The following is a 24,748-nucleotide window of genomic DNA, read 5'->3' as shown; positions in this document are numbered from 1 at the left end:
TAAATGTGTTTTTATTGAACAATAATAAAATCCAAAGAGGAGCCCAGGAAGTAATGAAAGAATTTTTTGAATTAAATAACAATGGAGAAGTAGACCTAAAAACTGTGTGGGACACGGGGAAAACAGTGGTGAGGGGGTACTTTATCCAACAAAATGGTGTAAACAAAAGAAACAGAGAAAAGTATAAAGAGACCTATTAGAAGAAATAAAAAATAAGGAAAAAACCCTATATAAAATGGGTAAAAAAGGAATAGAGCTTGAAATAAAAATTCTAAGAACACAATATCAAAATATGATAGACCAGGAAATGGAGCAACAAATCCAATTTTGGAAATATAAGAATTTTGAATGGGCCAATAAGCCCAGTAAATTATTGAGTTGACAAATAAACAAAAGAAAAAGTAACACATTGGATTAAGTAACACATTGGATGATTTAATACATAAGGACCAAGTAGGCTTTGTGAAAGGAAGACAAGCTAAAGAAAATATAATAAATATATTGGAATGCCTAGAAAATAATAGAGGAAAACAAGCAGCAATATTGTCATTAGACGCGGAAAAAGCATTTGACAGGGTCTCGTGGCAGTTTCTGATGAGATTATTAAAAGAGATAAACCTAGGAGATAAATTCGAAAGAGCAATTAAGACCATATACGAGAGTCAAACAGCAAGATTAATAATTAACAGTGAATTGACAGAAAGCATAAACATAACCAGAGGGACATGGCAAGGCTGCCCCCTGTCACCACTCCTCTTTATAATTGTCTTAGAAACTCTGCTAAAAAACATAAGAGAAGATGAAAAAATAAGGGGTGTGGTGATAGGGAAAAAGAAACATAAGATCAAGGCCTTTGCCGATGATATACTCATTACAACGGAAGACCCTTTGAATAGTATCCCGAATGCACTAAATAAAATAAATGAATATGGTAAACTCGCGGGCTTGAAAATTAATTATGATAAAACAAATATGCTTGTGAAAAATTTGGCAGATAGAGAAAAAAGGGAGCTACAACAGCTTTCTGGGCTAAAAATTTCAAAGAAAATAAAATATTTAGGCATCCAAATGACGATTATGGGCTTAGATTTGGCACAAGAAAACTACGTGGAAAAATGGAAGCAAATAAGAAACAAACTGGAGTCATGGTCTAAATTAAAAATATCCTTACTAGGCAGAATTTCAATAGTCAAAATGTCGGTATTAGCAAAAATGAATCATTTATTTCAGAATTTACCATTGTTAGGAGGGACAAGCTATTTCAAAGATTGGAAAAAAGACATCTCCAAATTTATATGCAATGGCAAGAAGCCTCAAATCAAATATAAAATATTAATTGATCACAGGGAAAGAGGTGGGTTTGGGTTACCGGACCTAGAACTGTACCACGATGCAGCAGCGTTGTCCTGCATTAAGGATTGGATGGAATTAAAAAACAATGATTTATTGGACTTGGAGAGTGATGGGCTTGGATTTCGATGGGACTGGTACCTTATGAGGGGGAAAATAAACAAGCAAAATGTGTTTATGAATAACCCCGCCCCTGCCCCAAATCCCGCCCTCCCTTCCCAGCTGCCCTGTTTGCAGATTCAGGGGGAAGAAAAGCGCAACCTTGTCTCTCCCCCCCAGAATATATATATTTCTTTTGCACATTTTTTCCCTCCTCCTCCTCTGCAGACCTGCTGAGGAGGAGGAGGGAAAAAAGGTGATGCAGTGTGATGCAGCAGCTAAAACAGTATGATGCAGCAGCTAAAAAAGCCAATGCAATTCTGGGCTGCATCAATAGCAAGGGAAGTAATAGTACCACTGTATTCTGCTCTGGTCAGACCTCACCTGGAATACTGTGTCCAGTTCTGGGCACCACAGTTCAAGAAGGATACTGACAAGCAGGAACGTGCCCAGAGGAGGGCAACAAAAATGGTCCAAGGCCTGGAAACGATGCCTTATGAGGAACGGCTTAGGGAGCTGGGTATGTTTAGCCTAGAGAAGAGAAGGTTAAGGGGTGATATGATAGCCATGTTCAAATATAGAAAAGGATGTCATATAGAGGAGGGTGAAAGGTTGTTTTCTGCTGCTCCAGAGAAGCGGACACGGAGCAATGAATTCAAACTACAAGAAAGAAGATTCCACCTAAACATTAGGAAGAACTTCCTGACAGTAAGAGCTGTTGGACAGTGGAATTTGCTACCAAGGACTGTGGTGGAGTCTCCTTCTTTGGAGGTCTTTAAGCAGAGGCTTGACAGCCATCTGTCAGGAATGCTTGGATGGTGTTTCCTGCTTGGCAGGGGGTTGGACTGGATGGCCCTTGTGGTCTCTTCCAACTCTATGATTCTATGCTCCTCTTCTGGGAATGTGGATGGAGGCCCCTCCCCCTCCAATCTTGGCTCCCCCCTCCGGGAAGAATGAGTGACGCCTCCCTCCCAGAATACATAAATCCTCCTCCTTTCAAACCAGCTCCGTTATTCTGTTTCTTTCCTGAGAAGGTCCCAGGTTCGATCCCCGGAGACGGCAGGGAAAGAGACGCCCCTGCCCCCCCACCTCCAAAAAAGTCCACCGGGGCACGAAGGTGTCACAGCTTACACCCCCCCTTTTATCTCTTTTAATCCCTTGCTGGGAGGCGGGGGTCCGGTTATTTCCACACCCATTTCCCAATGGTGGGGGGGGCCGGGCCGTGGAGTAGGGTGTCCCCGTTACAACAGCCCTGCAAAGTAGAGCGGAGTTGTGGGGCTTGGAAGAGTGATTTACGACAACCTTAAAGGGTAGTCCACTGTCGTCATTACGGGTGCCTTTTAAAAATAGGGGCTGGTGTTTGAACTTGAGCTTGCTAATAATTATTTATTTATTATTTGTACCCCAGTCACTCTGGGGCGGGAGGGGCGCAGCTCAGTGGCAAAGCAGTTGTACCCCTTTTTTTGGATCCCAGCTATGAGAGGGAGACCCCCCTCCTGACTCGAACCAGGATCCTGCAATGTGCTCTGCCAAAGCAACGTCAGCCTGCCAGACTAGGATTTCTGAAAGAGGAGCTGGGGGGGGGGGGGCTCCCCCTTCCTTCTCACATCAGCCTCTTTCTTACCCAGAAAGGGAAAAGGGTAAAACGCGGATCTAGACGGATCCTCATGGATCCTCCACATTTTTACAAATAACTCCAAAAAATTTAGTGTCAAATCACATCTAGAAGCCACGCCTACAGTCTGGAGTATAAAAAACGGGAATCCAACACTTTGCTGCACTGTAGCACCACAAAAACATAGATCTGAGGCATGGATCCACATGAATTCATATGATTTTTATATTGAAACAAAATAAAACCACCATGATACTCTACACCAAATATTAATCTATAGGCAGCACCCAAAAAATCACGTTTCCACTATTCCGTGAGGCCGCAATGGCGCAAAAACATGGTTCCAAAGCACGGATCCTCACGGATCCTCACCCTTTTTGCACTGGGCCACATCAAACTCACCGGCAAATCACACATCATAGCCAGGGGCACAGCCTGCACCAAGAAAATCTCAGATCCACTGCTTCCTGGCGACACCACGGCCCAAAAACGTGGTTCTGAAGCACGGATCCCCACGGATCCTCGCCCTTTTTGCACTGGGCCACATCAAACTCACCAGCAAATCAAACATCATAGCCAGGGGCACAGCCTGCACCACAAACATCATGGATCCACCACTTCCTGGCGACACCACGGCCCAAAAACTTTCTGAAGCGCGGATCCTCACGGATCCGCACCCTTTTTGCACTGGGCCACATCAAACTCACTGGCAAATCACACATCATAGCCAGGGGCACAGCCTGCACCACAAAAAACACGGATCCACAGCATCCTGGCGACATGGTGGATCAGAAATGTGGTTCTGAAGCACGGATCCTCACGGATCCTCACCCTTTTTGCACTGGGCCACACCAAACTCACCGGCAAATCACACATCATGTCCAGGGGCACAAAACACAGGTCCACGGCATCCTGGCAACACCATGGACCAAAAACGTTGTTTTCAAGCACGAATCCTCATGGTTTTTGCATTGGGGGACCCCAAATTCACCCTTAATTCAAATATATTGTACATAACCACAAATCTAACCACAAAATGCATGGATCTACTGCTTCGTGGTCCTGCCCAGATGCTGCCCTGGATATAATGGCCAATATTTAGGTCTGTGTGCTGGGATGCAGGAAACGGAGTCGGCTGAATCTCAATCCATTAAAGATGGGGGTCCAATGGCTTGGCCGGAATGATTTTGGTTTGGTTTGCCAGCTCCCAGCTCTTGATGGTGCACAATAGTCACCTGTACCCGCCATCAGGAGTCTGGGTGTGATCCTGGATGCTTTTGTCTCTATGGAGGCACTGGTCACAAATTTAGCCAAACTGGCATTTTAAAATCTTTACAGGTTAGGCAATTGGTACTGTACCTGTCTCTTTCCAACCTAGCCGTGGTGATCCATGAAGCAGTCACCTGCAGTCTAGACTACTTTAACTTGCTCTACGCCTGAGCCGGGGAGGGCGGAGTATAAATGTGATAGATAGATAGATAGATAGATAGATGGTAGACAGACAGACAGACAGATAGATAGATACGCAGGGCTACTCTTGAGACTACTCTAGAAACTCCAAATGGTCTAAAATGCAGGTGCATGAGTTCTTACTCGGACTTTGTGGAGAGCCCACATTCAGTTTGTGGTTCATCAGCTGGATTGGCTCCAGGTGGAGTATCAAATCAGGTTCAAGGTTTTGGTGCTAACCTTTAAAGCCTAAACAGTCTGTAACCTTTCTTATCTGAGGGAATTATCTTCCAATACACCCCCCAAAGAGCGTGACGCTTATCTAACAGCAACCTACTGGTGGTCCCTGGCCCAAAACATATCCAGCTGTCCCAACCAGAGCCAGAGCCTTTTTGGTGGAACACTTTGTCTAATGAGACCAGGGCTCAGCGCAATGTATCTCAGTTATCTCACTCGCTGGGTCATCACCTTGTAGTGGCGAGTGGGCTTGCACATTCCTATGGCCCTTGTGAGCGACGCAGGGTCACCCAAGGCAGTAAGGTCAAAGGGAAGGAGCTAGACAAAGAATGATCCAAGAAGTCCTCAACGGCAGAATAAGCGGATGTAAACAAGCGGTATGTTACAATGGCTGTGAAGGCAGATGAAGGCTGCAGCAGATAAGATCTACCAGTTTGTCATGACTACTCATGCCATTGGAACAGAGCCCTACTGCAAAGACACTGCGTTGGTCATTGTGCACTGATCTACACACATAAAACAAATTCACGCACAGGCATCTTCCAAAAACCCAACCCAAACCCCCAAAGTCCCATGGTGATTGGCAAATGGTAACGGGGGCAGGATCATGAAATCTGGAAGCCCCTAGTCATGAACTGGCACATGGGCGGTAGATACAGATTCAGTTGTTCTGACTCAAGGAACGAGGAAGTTGAGCAGCTCTGCAGCTGTATTCATGACTGAGCAGCCCTTTTAGGATCCACTCTGCTCACCCCAAAAAGGGGGAGGGGCTAGGAAAGGTGGCCTAAACATAGTCTGCTTCCCCTTTTCCCTGTCTGGATTACTGCACCCAGTGAGGTCACCACCCAGTGGTTGTAAAAGACAATCCAACTTTGGAACATGGAACATACGGACTTTGTCAGATAATACAGATAACGAGCGTCCTGAATACAGAACTGCCATCATTGCAAGAGAGCTGCAATGTTTTAACATCAATATTGCAGCGCTTCAAGAGATTCAAAGAGCAGGCGAGGGACAGCTGAAGGAAGAAAAAGGAGGCTACACATTCTTCTGGAAAGGTCTATCTGTACAAGAACCTTCAATACATGGGATAGGCTTCGCTATCAAAAACGACCTTGTGAAGCTCCTGTCAGAAGTCCCTACCAGCATTACTGAGCAACTCTCAACCCTTCAAATAAAGCTCACCAAAAACCAACAGGCTACTATTATAAGCACTCATGCACCAACACTGGATGCTGATGAAGACATGAAATAATTTTTTTACTCTCAGCTGGATACCATCCTATCAGAGACGCCTAAGGAAGATAAAATTATCCTACTGGGTGATTTTAATGCAAGAGTTGGGCGAGATTTCGATCTGTGGCCTGGGACTATTGGGAAAGAAGGAGTTGGCAACAGCAACCAGAACGGAATTTTACTTTTGATGATATGTGCAGCGCACAACCTTGTTATTACCAACACACTCTTTTGACAGAAAAATAAATGGAGGCATGAAAGTCTTCTTCACCATCGCTATCGCCACTTGGTAGGCTTGACGTTGAGCTCTAACCAGTGTCAGAATGAGTTTTCTGCCACCGACGCTCTAGCTGTCTCAGCGACCGTTTCCTCACCCTCAGCTCTGGAGAAAACCATGGGGCTGTCCGGGCTCCATGCAATCGGAGAGGGCGCTTCAGAACCAGAAAGTCGATAGCCCTGGTTAACTCCGCATTCCAGCGGGCCACCAGGAAATCAGATGAAAAGCCCTCAACATGGGATAAAGCATCCCCTACCACTCTCTGGAAACCATTTGGACCCATTAAGTGACAGGGGCGGACCATCCAAATCGGTCCCACCTCCCTGCAGAGGGGAAGGGTTGCGGAGAAGTCCAGTTGCACCAGGAAGTGATCCGACCATGGCACTTCTTTTGTTTTGCTTTTACTTAATGTCAGATCACCAGCATCCATAGAGGTGAGCACCAGATCTAAGGCATGTCCGTGACTATGAGTTGGGCCAAACTTATTCAGGGACAGCTCCATGGAGGCCATGCTTTCCACGAAGTCCCGAGCAGCCCCTTGTAAGGTCGTGTCGGCATGGATGTTAAAATCCCCTAGGACCACCAAACTAGGTGTCTCCAGGAGAACATCCGCCACGACCTGACCTGAAGCAGCTTGGGCAGGGAATCCTTGGTGCAGCGGGGAGGTCGGTACACCAAAAGGAATCCTGTACTGCCCCTATTGCCCAACTTCCAGAACATGCACTCAGAGAACTGGGTATTTCCAGTAGGACACCAGATGCAAGCTAGTGACTTCCTAAAAATCACTGCAACCCCCCCTCCCCGCCCACATGACCTGGGTTGCTGTGCATAACAGAAACCTGGTGGACAACCAGATGCTAAGACAGGCCCATCTGCTTCATCCAACCAAATCTCTGTTACACATGCCAGGTCAAGTCCTCCATCCACAATCAAGTCAGGGATGGCAGTGGTCTTATGAATCATTGGCCTAGCATTGCACAGCAGCACCTTCAGGTCGTGTGGGTTTCCCTTGTTGAGCACAAATATAACATTGAATCACAATGGTACAAAATAACTCAGCAAGCTGACATTCATAGAATCATAGAATCAGAGTTGGAAGCAGAGGTGTAGAAAGCCTCTGGGGCACTAGGGGCAGCATTGCCGTGGAGGCACCCCCTGGGGGCGGGACGTCGTGACGCTATGACGCCATGACATGATGCATGCGTCAGGACGCATGCGTCAGGACCCGCCGAGCGAACGCCAGCTCCTGTGGCTTCCCTGTCTGTGCTGCTTTAAAAATCCGGGCATGCGCAGTCCATCTCAGCCGGCGCTGCTGCTCCGGGGCGACCCGCCAAGTGAGCGCTGGCTCCTGGGGCTTCCCCACCCGTGCTGTAGCAGCACGGATGGGGGAGCCCCAAAAGCCGCCGATCTCGCAGGGCAGCCCCATAGCAGCGGCGGTGGGTGGACCCCGGATGGGCCGCAGGGCACAGCGGCTTCGCTCCGCGGCTTACTCCGCGCCACCGGCGGGGCGGGGCTGGCCCAAGTGTCACCCCTGCCCTCCCCTGGAATCTGGGGCAGACCGCCCCCCCGCCGCCCGTCTCTACGCCCCTGGTTGGAAGAGACCACAAGGGCCATCCAGTCCAACCCCCTGCCAAGCAGGATACACCATCAAAGCATTCCTGACAGATGGCTGTCAAGCCTCCGCTTAAAGACCTCCAAAGAAGGAGACTCCACCACACTCCTTGGCAGCAAATTCCACTGTCAAACAGCTCTTACTGTCAGGAAGTTCTTCCTAATGTTTAGGTGGAATCTTCTTTCTTGCAGTTTGAATCCATTGCTCCTTGTCCGCTTCTCTGGAGCAGCAGAAAACAGCCTTTCTCCCTCCTCTATGTGACATCCTTTTATATATTTGAACATGGCTATCACATCACCCCTTAACCTTCTCTTCTCCAGGCCAGCTCCCTAAGCCGTTCCTCATAAGGCATCATTTCCAAGCCTTTGACCATTTTGGTTGACCTCCTCTGGACACGTTCCAGCTTGTCAGTATCCTTCTTGAACTGTGGTGCCCAGAACTGGACACAGTACTCCAGGTGAGGTCTGACCAGAGCGGAATACAATGGTACTATTACTTCCCTTGATCTAGATGCTATACTCCTATTGATGCAGCCCAGAATTGCATTAGCTTTTTTGGCTTCTGCATCACATGGTTGACTCATGTCAAGTTTCTGGTCTACCAGGACTCCTAGATCCTTTTCACATGTACTGCTCTCAAGCCAGGTGTCACCCATCCTGTATTTGTGCCTTTCATTTTTTATTTTTTTTTGCCCAAGTGTAGTATTTTACATTTCTCCCTGTTGAAATTCATCTTGTTTGCTTTGGCCCAGTTCTCTAATCTGTTAAGGTCATTTTGAAGTGTGATCCTGTCCTCTGGGGTATTAGCCACCCCTCCCAATTTGGTGTCATCTGCAAACTTGATCAGGATGCCCTCAAGCCCATCATCCAAGTCATTGATAAAGATGTTGAATAGACTGGGCCCAAGACAGAACCCTGTCACTTCTCTCCAGGATGAAGAGGAGCCATTCATGAGCACCCTTTGGGTTCGGTCAGCCAGCCAGTTACAAATCCACTGAATGGTAGCCTTGTCCAGCCCATATTTTACCAGCTTCTTTACAAGAATATCATGGGGCACCTTGTCAAAGGCCTTGCTGAAATCAAGATAGGCTACATCCACAGCGTTCCCTTCATTTATCAGGCTTGTAATTCTGTCAAAAAATGAGATCAAGTGAGTCTGACATGACTTATTTTTCAGAAACCCATGCTGACTTTTAGTGATCACAGCGTTCCTTTCAAGGTGCTCACAGACCGTTTGCTTAATGATCTGCTCTAGAATCTTTCCTGGTATTGATGTCAGGCTGACTGGGCGGTAATTGTTTGGGTCCTCTCTTTCCCCCTTTTTGAAAATCGGGACAACATTTGCACTCCAGTCTGCTGGGACTTCGCCTGTTCTCCAGGCATTCTCAAAGATTACTGCCAGTGGTTCTGAAATCACCTCTGCCAGTTCTTTTAATACTCTTGGATGTAGTTCATCTGGCCCTGGAGACTTGAATACATCTAAACTAGCCAAGTATTCTTATATTACCTCCTTACTTATCCTGGGCTGTGTTTCCCCTGCTGAATCATCTGCTCCGTATTCTTCAGGTTGGGCATTGTTTTCTTTTTTGCAAGCAAGCCGCGGAGCGGGGCCGCTCCGCCCTGTGGCCTGCCCGGGACCCACCCACCAGCGCCACTATGGCGCGGCACGCATGTGCTGTGCGTCGCACTCAGTGATGGGCCAGCGCCAAGAAAAACCTGAAGAAGAAGAAAAAGGAAAGGAAAGCAGCACAAGCGGCTGCTTCCCTTTCTTTTTTTAGGAAGGGAGAAGAAAAGCGTGTGGCGGCCAAAGAGCAGACTGCGCTCCATAGCGCATGCGCCATGACGTCACCGTGACGTCACTATGCATACGCTACAGAGCGATGCCCCCACCCCCAGAGGGCGCCGCTTGGCTTGCCATCCCCGGCAGTCAAGCGGCTCGGTACGCCGCTGGGCATGAGGACACAGGCAGGCACACATTAGCAACTGTGTTGCTCACGCAACTTGGGGCTGGGGCTGGCCAGCCTTTATCTGCCCCGAGGCATAGGGCAGCCCTGATCCTCCGGTGACTTGCCTCTCCTTCTGGCCTGGAGGCAAGCACTCCTCCTGCAGGAACTTAACTCCCTTTGCCTCTCTGCCCTGAGCCTCTGCAGCTCAGGAGAGGCTGGTGGGTTACCGGACCCAGGGGCAGCCTCAGCTTCCCCTGACGGGGCTGAGAGTGGAGCAACTGCAGGCAATGGGTCCTCCATCCCATCAGGAGCCAGAGCAGACTCCGCTGATACCTGCACCTGAGGATCCAGTACAGGTGAGGACCCTTCAGACTCAAGCCCCAGCCCCGGCTCAGCTGATTCTGGAGACGGGGAATCCTGTGCATGCTGGGATACCACAGGTTCAGCATCCGAGTCTGAATCCCAGGCCATCACATTGGGTTGCGAATGTGATCCATGAGGGAGGCACGTTCGCAACCTGCAGCATTTGCAACCCGCAGTGCCATGTCTGCGCACGCGCGTGACGTGATTTGGTGCTTGCACATGCACGTGACGTCATTTTGTGCTTCTGTGCATGTGCAAAGCGCAATTTAGTGCTTCTGCGCATGCCCGAGCGCCAAAACCCAGGGTTCGGGGCGGTGTGCAACCTGAAATTGTGCAACCTGAAGAGGCTGTAACCCGAGGTATGACTGTACCATCAAAAGAACATTTTTGTACAGTCATACCTCATGTTACAGCTGCTTCAGGTTATGTGTTTTCAGGTTGTGGACTGCGGGAAACCCGGAAGTAACCGAACGGGTTACTTCCAGGTTTCGCTGCTCGTACATGCGCAGAAGCGCTAAATCGCACTTAATGCCTGCGCAGAAGCGCCAAATCACACCGGCGCCCGCGCAGATGCAGCGCTTCAGGATGTGAATGCTGTGGGTTGCGGACGTGCTTCCATCACGGATTGCATCCACAACCCGAGGTTCCACTGTACCAGTTTAGTTTTAGGGCTTAATTTGCAGTGGATTTTATTCCTTATTCATAATTGTTCTCATTGCCCCACTGTAACCTGTTCTTAAAATTTTTGCATCCATTTTGTCATACAAGGTTTTGCTTGTTTGGACTTGGTGTCATATTTGAGTAATAGTTTATAAATTTTACCCAAAAGGTAGACCTCTGTTATGATGGACTCAAATTTTGTCTTTTCAATGATTGAACTGTCTTTCTTGAATCTGGATATTAGTTGAGAGTAAGCAAACAGATTCATATTTCTTCTCTTCTTTAATACTTCAGCATGAATTTGATCTGTTCTTGAAGACGAACCATATCTTGGTACAATATATAGTTGTACATTCTCCTCTTGGCTCTAATAAAAATGTTCCGGTGGTCACATTAACAGTGCAGGTGAGGGTATTTTTGTGTTTAATGTGGTGCAACTCATGATTTTTGTGCTGCAGGTTGTGCCCGGGGCTATGATGTGTGATTTTCCGGTGACTTCTGGGTGGCCCAGTGCAAAAAGGGTGAGGATCCGTGAGGATCCGCACTTCAGAACCCCGTTTTTGGGCCGTGGTGTCGCCAGGAAGCAGTGGATCCGTGTTTTTTGTGGGGTAGGCTGTGCCCCTGGCTATGATGTGTGATTTGCCAGTGAGTTTGATGTGGCGCAGTGCAAAAAGTGTGCGGATCCGTGAGGATCCGCGCTTCAGAACCACGTTTTTGGGCCGTGGTGTCGCCAGGAAGCGGTGGAGCCGTGTTTTTTGTGGTGCAGGCTGTGCCCCTGGCTATGATGTTTGATTTGCCAGTGAGTTTGATGTGGCCCAGTGCAAAAAGGGTGAGGATCCATGAGGATCCGCGCTTCAGAACCCCGTTTTTGGGCCGTGGTGTCGCCAGGAAGCGGTGGAGCCGTGCTTTTTCTGGTGCAGGCTGTGCCCCTGGCTATGATGTGTGATTTGCCGGTGAGTTTGATGTGGCCCAGTGCAAAAAGGGTGAGGATCCGTGAGGATCCGTGCTTCAGAACCATGTTTTTGCGCCATTGCGGCCTCACGGAATAGTGGAAACGTGATTTTTTTTGGTGCTGCCTATAGATTAATATTTGGTCTAGAGTATCATGGTGGTTTTATTTTGTTTCAATATAAAAATTATATGAATTCATGTGGATCCATGCCTCGGATCTATGTTTTTGTGGTGCAGAACCCCGTTTTTGGGCCGTGGTGTCGCCAGGAAGCGGTGGATCCGTGTTTTTTGTGGTGCAGGCTGTGCCCCTGGCTATGATGTGTGATTTGCCGGTGAATTTGGTGTTGCCCAGTGCAAAAAGGGTGAGGATCCGTGAGGATCCGCGCTGCAGAACCACGTTTTTGATCCACGGTGTTGCCAGGATGCCATGGATCCATGTTTTTTGTGGTGCAGCCTGTGCCCCTGGACATTATGTGTGATTTGACGGTGAGTTAGGGGTGGCCCAATGCAAAAAGGGTGCGGATCCATGAGGATCCGTGCTTCAAAACCAGGTTTTTGGGTCGTGGTGTCGCGAGAAAGCCATGGATCCCAGATTTTTGTGGTGCAGGCTGTGCCCCTGGACATGATATGTGATTTGACGGTGAGTTTGGGGTGCCCCAATGCAGAAATCATGAGGATCCATGAGGATCCGTGTTTTTTAACCAAGTTTTTGCACCATTGTGGCCCCACAAAACAGTGGATGCATGGTTTTTTTGATGCTGCATATAGACTGAGATGTGGTCTACAGTATCATGGTGTTTTTTTTTTCATTTGAATGAAAAGATCATATGAATTCATGAGGATCCGTCTAGATCCACCTTTTACCCTGGACCCCCAGAAAGCTCCGGAGGCCGATTTCCCTTGACATTGTCCATCTCTCACCCCCCCCCACTCGAAATCTCCTCCCTCTCTCCCAATCCAGACGCGACTCTGTTCTCCAGCTGCTTCCACTTCATCTCCCCTGCTTGCCCTCCCGATCTCCTCCCCATTGAGGCAGGGGCTTCAGCGGCAGATTTCGGGGGGGGGGGGTAGATCAGGGTCCTGGAGGAGATCAGCCTTCCTCTGACGCAGGAGGCAGAGCCTGGGGGGGGGGCAGGAGTGAGAAGGGAGATGGAAGCTGTTAAGCAGAGAGGAGCATCCCTAGGTGGAATGGAGCTGCCACTCTGAGAAGGACTGACTTCTGAGTCAACATGCACAGGGTGGGGCTGCAAATCCCTTTGTAGTTAAATTGCACTGGGGGGGGGCACCCTTTTCTGGTTCGTCTCAAGTGTCTTCGCCCCCCCTACCCTCCCCCCCACTATGGGAGGCTTCCTTGATCTCTGAGCTTCAAAAAGGATCTTGCAATGCAAACCCTCCTGGGGGAGGAGGATCCCATTTTGCAACAGGATCCAGCCCCCCCCAATGATTCCCACAGGGAAAGGGCGGAGCCCCTCACTGCTTCCTTTGCACCCCCTATCCTCCCGCCTCCTTTCCCACCCTCCCTGTTTGTAGATTCAGGGGGAGGGAAAGCAAATCCTTCTCCCACCCCGCACCCCAAATAACCCCCCAATATGCGGCACCTCTTTCTCCTCTTCTCCAAATCCGCTTCTCTTCCGGGAATGAGGATGGAGACCCCTCCCCTCCAAATAGCCTCCCCCCACCAAAAAAAAGAAAAACAAATTTCCTGCCTCTCTAGGAAGCGGAGCTCATTGACCCAGAGGGAGGGGGGAGGGAGGAGATCCGCCTCCCCCTCCCTGCAAACAGAAATTCCCTTCCTGGCAGGCAAGCTCTATATTCCCATTTATTTAGTGATTAATTCATGGGTTCAATTCCTGGCAGTGCCAGGGAAAGACGACCCCCCCACCCCCACTTCTGAAAAGCCCCCTCCTGGAAAGCGGTTCAGAGCAGCAACTTAAAACAACCCTAAAGGCTGAACGACTGAACAACCTGCGACGAACCTTCCTGCCCGCTACCCCTCTATTACTAAGTGTATTATTTCTGGCAAATAGAAGGGGAAGAAATGGAGGCAGTGAGAGATTTCACTTTCTTGGGCTCCATGATCACTGCAGATGGCGACAGCAGTCACGAAATTAAAAGACGCCTGCTTCTTGGGAGAAAAGCAATGACAAACCTAGACAGCATCTTAAAAAGCAAAGACATCACCTTGCCGACAAAGGTCCGTATAGTTCAAGCTATGGTTTTCCCAGTGGTAATGTACGGAAGTGAGAGCTGGACCATAAAGAAGGCTGATCGCCAAAGAATTGATGCTTTTGAATTATGGTGCTGGAGGAGACTCTTGAGAGTCCCATGGACTGCAAGAAGATCAAACCTATCCATTCTCAAAGAAATCAGCCCTGAGTGCTCACTAGAAGGACAGATCCTGAAGCTGAGGCTCCAGTACTTTGGCCACCTCATGAGAAGGGAAGACTCCCTGGAAAAGACCCTGATGTTGGGAAAGATGGAGGGCACAAGGAGAAGGGGACGACAGAGGATGAGATGGTTGGACAGTGTTCTCAAAGCTACGAAGATGAGTTTGGCCAAACTGCGGGAGGCAGTGAAGGATTGTGCCTGGCGTGCTCTCGTCCATGGGGTCGGACACGACTGAACAACAAATTATTTTCTGAGGTGTTTGGGGTCACTTTTTCTATCCACCCTACCTCGATTCTTGAGGTCCGTCTGTGTGAATAATCCCCTTTTATTATAACTAGGGATAACTTAGTAACGGGGTTCTCTTGTCCAGCTGTCGTGGCCTGTTATATACATATATACATATACATACATATATATATATATATATATATATATAATATATATATATATATATAATATATATATATATATTGCTCTGGGCTCCTGGGTTGAGAATACCTCTCAGCTCTATCAGTTCTGGGGCTCTCTCTCTCTTAGATTCCCCCCCACTGCGTCAGTTAGCTAAACCCTTTTAGTAACTGTGTAGCCTTACCGAGGTTTCTGCCCTTTTGCCCCTCCTGAGTGAAACTCCAAGACACAAACTATCACCCTGCAGGTCAGTTTTGCCTTTCCCCGAGTTCACCAGTATGGTGTAGTGGTTAAGAGCGGTAGACTCGTAATCTGGGGAACCGGGTTCGTGTCTCCGCTCCTCCACATGCAGCTGCTGGGTGACCTTGGGCTAGTCACACTTCTCTAAAGTCTCTCAGCCCCACTCACCTCACAGAGTGTTTGTTGTGGGGGAGGAAGGGAAAGGAGAATGTTAGCCGCTTTGAGACTCCTTCGGGTAGTGATAAAGCGGGATATCAAATCCAAACTCTTCTTCTTCTTCTTCACTTCCTCATGAGCATCCATATATGGCTTGACCAAATAAATGCCTCTTTTCTCTTGGCTCAACCAAAACAAGTTTCAGAACATCATGTTTCGCGTATTTCATTAGTTCATCAGCTTAGTTATATCTAGAATATAAACTCTTTCAGTATAACCGACTAATCTGCATCCTATCCTAGCCTAACCACCACTATCCTGGCCCCACACCCCTCTTCTCCCTGTCTCCACACACACCCTCCCTCTTCTCAACTGCCAAAACCGCTGTTCCCTCCTTTTAAACTGGGGATCGCCCCACCCCCAAAGGATGAACTGTCTCTCAAAATGAAGGTGGCTTAACTCTTTCTGCGCTGGGATGTCATACCTCCTCCACCCTAGGGCCAATCCGTCACAGCCTCCGCCCTCCAGCCCCGCTAGCAGTGCCGCCCTCACCCACTTCTTCTCAAGCAGCGGCACAGCACTGCCATCAAGGGAGCCCTGGCGCCAACAGGAGGCTCGCCGATGGCCTCCCCGCACCCGCAGCCTGGCCCTGCCCGGCAGAGCACGAGGGGCGCCAGAGGGATCTTCACGCCAGGGCACCAGATAGGGTTAAGACAGCCCTGTCCACACCTTCTGGGGGGAAGCTTTTTATCTGACCCCCAAAATCACTAAACAATCTATCCGTCCTCATTCAGCATTTGCCTTAATATAAACAATATTTGACCCCATATTCTAGGCTTCAATCTAAAAAAATTTATTTGCTTTCTGTTCACAAGCAATAGGAGCTTGGATTAATAACATATGGACCATTGCTCTATCTATCAGAACACCTCACATTCCATCGGTGTCTAATCAAAGGCATCTCCAAAAAAGATACCTTTGACACAATCTTAATGCCATCAGCAGCAGCAGCGGCATCACAGAGGTATTGTCGAGTAATTCTCCTCCATGACTTCCTTGTGCAGTTGTACATTTTAGATAAAAGTTTTTCTTAATTTTTTGTTACAATATTTTTATTCAATTTTTCTACAAAAGTAACAAAAGTAAAAAGAAAAAGAAAAAGAAAACATACACAAAACCAATATCAAATCCATAACATAGGATTCTCTAAATCCTGTGACTTGCCCCGCCCGACTCCCGGTTCTTTAGATTTCCTTTTCAACTACATAACATTTCTAGTCCAAGTTCTTCTTCTTCTCCCGCCCATTACAAGTGTTCTTAAAATCCTGCCAATGTATTAACCTGTTTACAATACATTTGCAAATATATAATTAACATTTCCCATTTTTTAAAAGAAATCTTGTCATCTTGCTTTCTGAGCTTTCCAGTTAGTTTCGCCATTTCAGCATAGTCCATTAACTTGGTTTGCCAATCTTCTTTGGTTGGGACTTCTTCCTCTTTCCATCTTTGGGCTAACAGTATCCAGGCAGCCATCTTTTGGTCTTTTGGAACCTTCGGTCCTACTATCTATCTATCTATCTATCTATCTATCTATCTATCATCTATCTAAAAATGTCCCCATTGCGTGCGCAACGGTTACCACCTTGCTCCGTAACCGCTGGGCCAAACAGCATCTTGCTCCGTAACCGCTGGGCCAAACAGCATCAAATTAGGACACAGCGTTCCATGACCACCAGAGAAGAATCTGGCAAAATTAAATTTCAAAAAAACCACACCTGATATACCTAAAATAAAGAAAAAACGCAAAAAAATTGTCGCACACATTAGACATCACCAGCAAAACAGCGCCCTCTAGTGACAGCTATACTGGTACTGCAGATACAAAGCTAAAAATTGGCACCACTATTACATGTCACAACTGCCACTGCAGCTAATACAGCTTCCCCCTGGCAGAGCTCTGTCGGGCCATTTGCAATATCGCAAACTGGTAATTGAAAGGAGGGGGCTGAAAATAGGGTAATTGAAAATGGGGGGGTTGCCACAAGAGGGTAACTGAAAAGGGGGAGGGGGAACGGAAAAGAGGGTAATTAAAAAGGGGGGGGCGAAAAGAGGGTAATTGAAAGGGGGGAACGGAAAAAGAGGGTAATTGAAAATGGGGGCCGAACTGAGGGTAATTGAAAACGGGAGGGGGCGAAAGAGGGTAATTGAAAACGGGGGGGGGTGAGAGAAGGGGCAGACCGAAATTGAACAGATGTGAAATTGAACTGATGGTCATGGAACGCTGTGTCCTAATTTGATGCTATTTGGTCCAGCGGTTACAGAGCAAGGTGGTAACCGCCGTGCACGCAATGGGAACATTTATATATATACTAGCTGACCCTGTTCAACTTCCGTCTGCCCCTTCTCTCCCCCCCCCGTTTTCAATTACCCTCTTTTCCGCCCCCCTTTCAATGGTTTGTGAAGTTGAAGCAGAATAATATGGCAAATAAAATTTCCAAAAAACAGCACCTGACATACCTAAAATAAAGAATGAACGCCCCCCCCAAAAAACGGCACCCTATTACACGCCACCAGCAAAAGCACTGAAGGCTCCAACACCACCCAATAGAAAGGCGGATCGCCCGGCAGAGTCACAACTTGCAGCCGCCAAAACAAACGGCTCACCTCCATTTGCAGCCTCTGAGGCGGAGGCTTTCAGGCAGCTTAAAAGAAGTAAACAAAAAACACAAACACCTTCCTCAGTACCTAATTATCCTCAATTATACTATCAGTTAAAAAAAAAGAGGCTTGCGTCCGTCCGTCCCCCGCCCTCCTCCAGAGCCACAGCTTACACCCACCACAATTAAAAAAGACTGATGCTTCTCTCATGGACAATTGTATGTTGCATGCTCCAGAGTTGGAAATCCACAAAACCTACATATCTACACAAACGATGGCACTACAAAAATGTAGTCTACCATCAAGTCCTATAATACAATTAAAAAAACAACAACAAATACAAGCAACTACAAAAATATCAAATTAAAAAAAACCACAGCAACGTGTGGCCGGGTCAGCTAGTACCTAATAAAAAGGCTATTGGTTTTTAAACAAAGGTTACTTTAAACATTTTTCCCAATTCATTCTTAATCATTTCCCAATTTATTTTGACAACCTTACATTTCCACTACATATGATAAAACGTACCCTCTGTTTCTTTACATTTTCAACACTTACTAGATCTTGTTCTATATATTTTTGCTAATTTGACTGGGGTTAGGTACCACTGGTACATCATTTTCATATAATTCTCTTTCAGCAAAGTACATGCAGTAAATTTCGTATCTATCTTTCAAAGCCTTTCCTGTCTATTTTGTTCCAGATGTTTTGCCCATTTTATCATAACACATTTGTCCTATTCCTCTTTGCTGTCCTACTCCAAAAGCAGATTGTACGTTTTTGACAGTAATTTTGTCCTATCTTCTACTATTTCTCTCTGAAACTTTGATACATCATAACTAAATCCTTTCTTTTTATCATTTTTAAAAGTTTCATTTAATTGAAAATATTGTAACAGCCTGTTTCGTTTTCTCCAACATCTTCAAAACCTTTAAATTGATTACCCATTTCTGTTAACAGCTCTATATGTCGGCCAGCTTGTCCTTATGTTCATTTTTTTCAATGATGTTGAGCCACCATGGTGTTTTCTGTTCTACGAAGTCTTTGTATTTCTCCCAAACTTTTATCATGACCTTCCAAATCTAACAAATCTACATATTTTAAAGTTATCCAATCCTGGATTCAGCAAATGCAAGATGCTTCATAATATAATCTTAAATCTGGTAGAGAGAAACCTCCTCTATCTTTGACATTTATTAGTAATTTATGTTTTATTCTTGGTTTCTTCCCTCTCCAGATAAATCTTGAGATATAATGATAAATTCATCCTTCTGCAAATTTCTAATATCCTTTTTATTCTGTCCCAAATAAGGGTCTGGTGGTGACACGGGTGGGTGCTGTGGGTTAAACCACAGAGCCTAGGGCTTGCTGATCAGAAGGTTGTTGGTTCAAATCCCCGCAACAGGGGTGAGCGCCCGTTGCTTCGATCTCTGCTCCTGCTCACCTAGCAGTTCGAAAGCCTGTCAAAGTGCAAGTAGATAAATAGGTACTGCTCCGGTGGGGAAGGTAAACGGCATTTCCATGTGCTGCTCTGGTTCGCCAGAAGCGGCTTAGTCATGCTGGCCACATGACCCAGAAGCTGTACGGCGGTTCCCTCAGCCAGTAACGTGAGATGAGCGCCACAACCCTAGAGTCGGACACGACTGGACCTAATGGTCAGGGGTCCCTTTACCTTTTTAAGGGTCTGATGATTTCTGTTTCAGTGTTATCTGAAGAAGTGTGCATGCACACGAAAGCTCATACCAATAACAAACTTATTTGGTCTCTAAGGTGCTACTGGAAAGAATTTTGTTTACATAATTTTTCAGTTATCTTGAAATACATTAATATTCTTAGCTGTCAACCATATTCCCAAATATTTAACACACACACACACGTCTTATGCTGCATCTCCTTTTTGTCTTCTTCTGAAACATTATTCACTAAGAGTTTAGTCTTATTTTGATTCAATTTAAAATGTGATACCTGTCCAAATTCCTGTATTTTTTCTAATACCGCATTTTTCACTCCATAGGGCGCACCGGACCATAGGGCACACCACATTTTTAGAAGAAACCCAGAATTTTTTTTCTTCTGGTTTTCCTCCTCTAAAAGCCGTTTTTTTTTGAGGATCAGCTAAAAGTTTAGCAACTTTTTTTGCAAAGAGAAAAGCCCTGGGTTTTTTTGAGAATCAGCTAAAAGTTTTGCAGCTTTTTTGCAAAGGGGAAAAGCAAAGAGGAAAAGCCCGTTTTGGAAGGGCTGATGGGGGGGACTCTTCCTTTTTGCAGCACAGAGATGGAGGCAGCCTTGAGGGAGGGGGGAGTCGAAGACATTTGCTGCCTGAGAGGAATCAGAGAAGAGTGCTTCCCTCCCTCCCAAAGCAGCCCTACAGGGACACTGAGCAGTCACCTGGGGACAACTATGTCCTCCCCACCAAAAAAGAAAGGTGTGGACTTAGACACAGCCTCCCCAACACTGTTTTATGGATTGGGGCACATGCAGCAACAGCTTGGACAACAGCCACAAAACGGTTGCCTTTGTTAAGATAACACAGATCACACCGCCATTCAGATCAGAAGCAAACCAGAAGCCCTTCAATAATACCCATTGTGATCTGCTGGCAGGAGGGCTTCCTAGGAGCATGTCCAGTTGCAAAGGTGGAGGGAGGCTTCCCACCCTCAGGGCCCAGAGGTGGCTCCTGCTGGTGGATTTGGAGGAAGTTGACCCTTAGCACTCTCGGTTGGGGACCTGCCTGAACCTCCTTCCACATTATACTCATCCATATTGTTTCTCCCCTGTGTCCTTTTGGGGACAGCATTCTACACACACTTCCGTCACTGTGCCCCCCCCCCGCACATTGCTTTGAGATGCTCTGGAACGGCCCCTTCTTCCCTGTGCCCCCTTCCCTCCTCATGCAAGACGTGCAGCTGGGAACAGAGCCTTTCCTGGTTATGCCACTAAATGCCCCTTTTATTTCTCCTGCCACCAAATATATCTATGCACAATATATTTATAAATCAAAGGAATAGATGAGGGCTTCAAGATTGCCTTGGGCATATAAGTAGGTGCTTTCAGTCTTTCTGTGTCTTCATGGTTCCATTATGGCAATTACAACAGTGGGAGTTATGCTGCTGTTGCTACAATATTAATCTAACTCTGCTTCCAAAGCGACACCCCCAGTCTCAGCTCCACTTTGTGCAACTCTCCACCCCCAGATACAAACATTTCCACCATGCACCAAAACCAGCTCACTCTCAGTCCATCCTCATTCAGAAGCAACACTCCAGACTCACACACTCCCCCTCCCTATCTAACAGTACATTAAATATTATATTATGCTTACTATTGTGAAATGTTACCTTCATTACTTTTAATACATGTCTAGACAACATTACATACAAACAACAAAAGCTCACATACGATGCATGCATTTAAGATTGATTTCCTGTTACTGATGTGAAAGAAAGTGTCAACTTGGAGAGAAAAAGGTTCTACACTCTAAAAAGCGTTTCACAACAACCAAAGCAACTTCCACCCTCCTTCTAAACCATTTCTCTTCTTTGAGTTAATTGATGGCCAGTAGAGTATCCACTCTTACAGCTCTTACCCCTCAGAGTCCTTTGATGGTTTTTCAGACTTCCACTACAACTGAACCTCTATCCCAGGCGTCGGCAAGGTTATCCTGCCATGGGCCGGATCGAACCCACAGAGAGCGTCTGTGGGCTGGAAATGCACAGCGCAATGCCGGAAATCGCTTCTGAACATGCCGTGGTGCCAGAAATCACTTCTGCGTATGCCCAGACACTGAAAATTGCGCCTGTGCAAAAGCGATTTTCTGCGTCTGGACATGCGCAGATGCAATTTCCGGCACTGCCCGGCAGGCGGGCAGCTTGTGGGCTGGTAAAATGGCTTTCGTGGGCCACATCCGGCCCATGGGCCAGAGGTTGCCGACCTCTGCTCTATCCACTTCCCTAGCACTTATATGGTTTCTCCCCTGTATGAGTTTGTTGATGTTTTGTAAGACGTCCACTCCGACTGAAGCACTTTCCACACTCCATGCATTTTAATGGTTTCTCCCCTGTGTGAGTCCGTTGATGAATTCTAAGTTTTCCACTCTGACGGAAGCGCTTTCCACACTCCATGCATTTAAATGGTTTCTCCCCCGTGTGAGTCCGTTGATAAATTGCAAGTTTTCCTCTCTCAGTGAAGCTCTTTCCACACTCCATGGATTGAAATGGTTTCTCCCCCGTGTGAGTCCGTTGATGAATTGTAAGTTTTAATTTCTCAGTGAAGCTCTTTCCACACTCAATGCATTTAAATGGTTTCTCCCCTGTGAGTCTGTTGATGAATTCTAAGTTTTCCACTCTGACTGAAGCTCTTTCCACACTCCATGCATTGAAATGGTTTCTCCCCTGTGTGAGTCCGTTGATGAATTCTAAGTTTTCCACTCTGACGGAAGAGCTTTCCACATTCCATGCATTTAAATGGTTTCTCCCCCGTGTGAGTCCGTTGATGAATTGCAAGTTTTCCTCTCTCAGTTAAGCTCTTTCCACATTCCATGCATTTAAATGGTTTCTCCCCCGTGTGAGTCCGTTGATGAATTGTAAGTCCTCCACTCTGACGGAAGCTCTTTCCACACTCCATGCATTTAAATGGTTTCTCCCCCGTGTGACTCCGTTGATGAATTCTAAGGTGTCCACTCTGACTGTAGCTCTTTCCACACTCAATACATTTAAATGGTTTCTCCCCTGTGTGAGTCTGTTGATGTTTTCTAAGGTGTCCACTCCCAGTGAAACTCTTTCCACACTCCATGCATTTAAATGGTTTCTCCCCTGTGTGAGTCCGTTGATGAATTCTAAGATGTCCACTAGTAATGAAGCTCTTTCCACACTCCATGCATTGAAATGGTTTCTCCCCTGTGTGAGTCCGTTGATGAATTGTAAGGTATGCACTCCAACTGAAGCTCTTTCCACACTCAATACATTTAAATGGTTTCTCTCCTGTGTGAGTCAGTAGATGAATTGTAAGTCCTCCACTCTGACGGAAGCGCTTTCCACACTCTATGCATTTAAATGGTTTATCACCTGTGTGAGTCCGTTGATGAATTCTAAGGTGTCCACTCTCACTGAAGCTCTTTCCACATTCTATGCATTCAAATGGTTTCTCCCCTGTGTGAGTCCGTTGATGAATTCTAAGGTCTCCACTCTGACGGAAGAGCTTTCCACATTCCATGCATTTAAATGGTTTCTCCCCTGTGTGAGTCCGTTGATGAATTCTAAGGACTCCACTCTGACAGAAGCGCTTTCCACATTCCATGCATTTAAATGGTTTCTCCCCTGTGTGAGTCCGTTGATGAATTCTAAGGTGTCCACTCTGACTGAAGCTCTTTCCACACTCAATACATTTAAATGGTTTCTCCCCTGTGTGAGTCCGTTGATGTTTTCTAAGGTGTCCACTCTCACTGAAGCTCTTTCCACACTCCATGCATTGAAATGGTTTCTCCCCTGTGTGAGTCCGTTGATGAATTGTAAGTTTTAATTTCTCAGTGAAGCTCTTTCCACACTCCATGCATTTAAATGGTTTCTCCCCTGTGTGAGTCCGTTGATGAATTCTAAGTGCTCCACTGTCAACAAAACTCTTTCCACATTCCGTGCATTTAAATGGTTTCTCCCCTGTGTGAGTCCGTTGATGAATTTTATGGTTTCCACTAGTAGTGAAGCTCTTTCCACACTGCATGCATTTAAATGGTTTCTCCCCCGTGTGAGTCCGTTGATGAATTCTAAGGTGTCCACTCTCACTGAAGCTCTTTCCACACTCCATGCATTTAAATGGTTTCTCCCCCGTGTGAGTCCGTTGATGAATTGTAAGGTGTCCACTCTGACTGTAGCTCTTTCCACACTCCATGCATTGAAATCTTTTATCACCTGTGTGAGTCTGTTGATGAATTGTAAATTTTAATTTCTCAGTGAAGCTCTTTCCACATTCCATTCTTTCAAATTGTTTATCCTCTCTCTTTTCACACTCCATGTATTTAAATGGTTTCTTCGTTATTCCTATTGAACATGGCCCACCAGAATTCTGACTGTCTTCTCCATTGTCTTCTTTCGATCAGGGGAAGGGGGAGAAAATCCTATTTGTTTTCTAGGAAGAGAACAGAGGAATATTACACACATCAATCAGCATCTGCTCTTATTTTAACATCTCATACATTCTCTCTTGTCCTCCACATGTTCTAAATTTTTGGAAAGGCAAATGAAATTATGTTAAATAATGGTAATGCATCATCAGCCTTTCATAACCCTTAATGATTGTTAATGAAGCAGCATTATCGCAGAATATGGTTGAACAGTGGGGGTTACTTTTTTTATTAAAAGTGGTTTCTCACAGGAAAGGGAGCTGCTGTATGTCCCTGAACCTGCTCACTATTGATCAGGGTCCTAAGCTCATCATGAAGTTCTTCATCCTCTGCACAATAATCCTCGACCCCCTGCTGAGTGTGAGCACCATGGATTTATAATAAAAAAATAATTTATTATTTGTACCCCATCCATCTGGCGAAATTTCCCCAGCCACTCTCGGCGGCTCCCAAACAAATGTTAAAACAATACAGCGTTAAATATTAAAAACGTCCCTAAACAGGGCTGCCTTCAGATGTCTCTTAAAATTAGGATAGCTGCTTATTTCTGGCTACTGGTTTTGCCGTGAATCGTGTTCAGGTGTAAACTGGGAGCTGCTGAGCTGTCGGGTCAACAGCTGGAGAAAGGGGGGGCTGCGTGAGGCTAGACGCACCCCCAAACAAGGTAGGGAAGGCAATTCCTACCCGAACTGTTGGCGGCGCTGAAAAGGAACCTGGCTCAAAAGGAACCTGGCTGAGGAGGAGTCCTGAGCACTAAGACAAAGAGACGATCGTACTTACCAGTTTGGAGCCTACCCCCGGAGCGATCACGACGGTAAAATTCTGTTTTGTAATGATTTTATCTTAACCTTGAGTGGTGGTCAGAACTTAGAAAGAAGACAGAGTATAATGCTAAGAACTGCCACCTGCTGATCAAAAAGGAAACAGAAAGGTCGAACGGAGAGTGAGAAGAGGGTGCAGCGGGAAGGGGGAGAAGTAAAGCAAAATAA

General features: G+C 46.5%; 1 protein-coding gene and 1 pseudogene across 1 annotated transcript in view; both read right to left on the bottom strand.

Annotated features, from left to right (window-relative positions):
• LOC117042595 (zinc finger protein 91-like) overlaps positions 1 to 24,748 on the bottom strand; it is a 258,539-nt gene that overhangs the window by 49,305 nt on the left and 184,486 nt on the right. The gene's annotated exons all lie outside the window — the stretch shown is intronic.
• LOC117042226 lies at positions 21,835 to 23,548 on the bottom strand (annotated as a pseudogene).

The sequence above is a fragment of the Lacerta agilis genome, chromosome 2 (genome assembly GCF_009819535.1).
Source record: "Lacerta agilis isolate rLacAgi1 chromosome 2, rLacAgi1.pri, whole genome shotgun sequence".
In the NCBI taxonomy this organism is placed as follows: domain Eukaryota; kingdom Metazoa; phylum Chordata; class Lepidosauria; order Squamata; family Lacertidae; genus Lacerta; species Lacerta agilis.
The sequence above is the reverse complement of the archived record's forward strand: the minus strand, read 5'-3'. Positions and strand labels throughout refer to the sequence as shown.